The sequence below is a fragment of the Chionomys nivalis genome, chromosome 8, assembly GCF_950005125.1.
Source record: "Chionomys nivalis chromosome 8, mChiNiv1.1, whole genome shotgun sequence".
In the NCBI taxonomy this organism is placed as follows: Eukaryota; Metazoa; Chordata; class Mammalia; order Rodentia; family Cricetidae; genus Chionomys; species Chionomys nivalis.
This window is the reverse complement of record NC_080093.1, coordinates 91,716,925-91,721,124: the sequence shown is the minus strand read 5'-3', so window position 1 is coordinate 91,721,124 and position 4,200 is coordinate 91,716,925.

Here is a 4,200-nt window from a genome sequence, read left to right as displayed (position 1 = left end):
CACAAATAGGACCAAGAGGTGAGTGACCACCCACCAAGCAGGACACCCCATTCTCTAGGCTCTTTATATTGGGGTAAAACCCCGGATCCTCCCCCACCTGCCTCAGTTTCTCTAGTCAGTCAGCAAGCAAGCTTCCTGCAGGTAGACTGCTCCATTGATCAGACCCTGCAAGCTACAAGTTCCATGTTGCTGCCAAACCCTAATATACTCCCGCAACCTCAGAGGAACTCTGAAACACAGGCTGCAACTACACAGAGAGGACTAAGAGGTAGGCTATTCCAACACACCCATCCCATCGATCCGACCCTGTAAGATGCAAGTCTCACTCCATCCCCAAACCCTCCTATCCCCCACCCCATAACCCCAGAGGAACTCTGAAACACAGGCTGCTACTACACAGAAAGGACCAAGAGCAGAACTCTGCAGCACAGACTGTGACTGCAAAGAACGGACCAAAAGAGCAGTGCAGACCAAGAGAGTGGACCAACAAAGTGAGCCAAAAAAGATCTCACTGGCTCTTTGAGACACAGGCAGAGACAGTGTAGAAAGCAGACGAAGACCAGTTCTCACAAAGACACAGAATGCCACTGAAAGGATTTGACCAAGAGAAAAAGATGGGTAGGCATCAACACAAGAATTCATTCAACAACCCAAAAAGCAACATGGTAACACCAGAACCCAGTGGTCATACAACAGGAAGACTTGATTATCCTAACCCAGAAGAAGCAGAAGAAAACTATTTTAAATGTAACTTTATGAGAATGATGGAGATCTCTAAAGAGGAAGTGAAATTTTCCCTTAAAGAAATGGAGGAAAAGACAAAAAATTGGAAGAAATCAATAAATCTCTCAAAGAAACTCAAGAAAACTCAGAAAAAAAAAAACAGGTGAAACACATAGTTCAAAGAATTCCAGACTTAAAGACTGAAATAGAGGCAATGAAGAAAACACAAACTGAGGGAATTCTGAAAATGGAAAATCTGGGTAAATGAACAGGAACTACAGAGGAAAGCATAACCAACAGAATACAAGAAATGAAAGACAGAATCTCAGGTGTTGAAGATACTGTAGAAGAAATAGATTCATCGGCCAAAGGAGACATTAAATCCAACAAATTCTTAACATAAAACATCCAGGAAATCTGAGACATCATGAAAAGACCAAACCTAAGAATAATAGGGATAGAAAAAGGAGAACTCCAGCTCAAAGGCACAGAAAGTATATTTAACAAAATCATAAAAGAAAACTTTCCCAACCTAAAGAAGGATATCCCTATGGACGTACAAGAAGTTTACAAAACACCAAATAAATAGGAGCAAAAAAAAAAGCCCCTCACCACATAATAATCAAAACACTAAAAACATAGAATAAAGAAAGAATATTAAGAGTTGCAAAGGAAAAAGATCAAGTAACATATAAAATCAGACCTATCAGAATTACGCCCGACTTCTCAGTGGAAACCATGAAAGCCAGAAGGTCCTGGGCAAATGTGCTGCAGACACTAAGAGACCACGGATGTAAGCCCAGACTACTATATCCAGCAAAGCTTTCATTCACCATCGATGGAGAAAACAAGTATTTTATGACAAAACCAGATTTAAATGATACGTAACCACAAATCCAGCCCTACAGAAAGTAGTAGAAGGAAAACCCCAACCCAAGGAAGCTAACTGCACCCACAAAAGCACAGGCAACAGATAACCTCATATCAGTAAGCCCCAAAGATGGGAGACACATAAACATTACCACTGAAAAATAACAGGAATTAACAATCACTGGTCATTAATATCTCTTAATATCAATGAATTCAATTCACCTATAAAAAGACACAGAATAAAAGAATAGATATGAAAGCAGGATCCATCTTTCTGCTGTATACATGAGACACACCTCAACCTCAAAGGAAATACTACCTCAGCGTAAAGGATTGGGAAAAGATTTTCCAATCAAATGGACCTAAGAAACAAGCGGTATAGCTATCATAATATCTAACAAAATAGACTTCAAACTAAAATCAATGATAAGCAATGGAGATACTTCATACTTATAACATAAACAATCTCTCAAGATGAAGTCTCAATCCTGAACTTCTATGCCCCTAATGCAAGAGCACCCACATATGTAAAGGAAACATTATTAAAGATTAAATTGCACATCAAACCCCACAGAGACTTTAACATCCCACTCAAAACAATGGACAGGTCAACCATACAGAAACTTAACAGAAAAATAAGAGAACTGAAAGATGTCATGACTCAAATGGACTTAACAGACACCTATAAAAAATTTCACCCAAACACAAAAGAATATACTTTCTTCTCAGCACCTCATGTAACTTGCTCTAAAATTGAACACATACTCACTAACAAAGCAAACCTCCACAGATACAAAAAAATTGCAGTAATCCCCCTGTATCTTTTCAGGTCATCATGGTTTAAAGTTAGAATTTAACAACAACACTACTCTCAAAAAGGCTACAAACTCATGGAAATTGAACAGTGAACTACTAAACCACCCATGGGTCAAGGAAGAAAGAAAAAAATTAAAGATTTCCTAGAATTCAAAGAATATGAAGGCACAACATACCCAAACCTATGGGACACTATAAAAGCAGTACTAAGAGGAAAGTTCATAGCACTGAGTGCCTAAATAAAGAAAGTAGCAAAATCTCACATCAGCGAAAAGGCAACCCACTGACTGGGAGAAGATCTTCACCAACCCTGCAACAGACAAAGGTCTGATCTCCAAAATATATAAAGAACTCAAGAAACTAGACTTTAAAATGCTAATGAACCCAATAAAAAATGGGGCACTGATCTGAAAAGAGAATTCTCAACAAAAGAAATTCAAATGGCCAAAAGACACTTAAGGACATGCTCAACCTCCTTAGCGATAAGGGAAATGCAAATTAAAACAACTTTGAGATACCATCTTACACCTGTCAGAATGGCTAAAATCAAAAACAGCAATGATAGCCTTTGCTGGAGAGGGTGTGGAGAAAGGGGCACACTCATTCATTGCTGGTGGGAATGCAAACTAGTGCAACCACTTTGGAAATCAGTGTGGTGATTTCTCAGGAAATTTGGGATCAACCTACCCCAAGATCCAGTAATACCACTCTTGGGAATATACCCAAGAGATGCCCCATCAAATGACAAAAGTATCTGTTCAACTATGTTCATAGCAGCATTGTTTGTAATAGCCAAAACCTGGAAACAACCTAGATGCCCTTCAATGGAGGAATGGATGAAGAAAGTGTGGAATATATACATATTAGAGTACTACTCAGCGGTAAAAAACAATGACTTCTCGAATTTTGCGTGCAAATGGATGGAAATAGAAAACACTATCCTGAGTGAGGTATCCCAGACCCAAAAAGAGGAACATGGGATGTACTCACTCATAATCGGTTTCTAGCCATAAATAAAGGACATTGAACATATAATTTGTGATCCTAGAGAAGCTAAATAAGAAACTGAACCCAAAGAAAATCATATAGTCATCCGCCTGGAGAGGGGAAGTAGACAAGATTGCAGGGCAAAAACTGGGAACTTGCGGGTGAGGTGGCATGGGGCAAAGGGGAAATGGGATGAGAAACATGAGAAGGGGAGGATGGGAGGAGCTCGGGGGATTGGGATGGTTGGGATATAGGAAGGGAGGATACGGGAGCAGCGAAGTATATATCCTAACTAAGAGAGCCATCTTAGGGTTGGCAAGAAACTTGACTCTAGAGGGGTTAGCAGGTGTCCAGGGAGATGTCCCCAGCTGGTACCTTGGGCAACTAAGGAGAGGGAACCTGAAATGACCCTATCCTATACTGATGAATATCTTGCATATCACCTTAGAACCTTCATCTGGCGATGGATCGAGGTAGAGACAGAGTCTCAGTTTGGAGCAGCGGTCTGAGCTCTTAAGGTTCAAATGAGGAGCAGAAGGAGGGAGAACATGAGCAAGGAAACCAGGACCACGAGGGATGCACCCACCCACTATGACAGTGGAACTGATTTATTGTGAGCCCACCAAGGCCAGCTGGTCTGGGACTGAATAAGCATGGGTTGAAACTGGACTCTCTGAGCATGGCGGACAATGAAGGCTGATGAGAAGCCAAGGACAATGGCACTAGGTTTCGATCCTAATACATGAACTGGCTTTGTGGGAGCTTATCCTGTTTGGACGATCACCTTCCTGGACCTAGATAGAA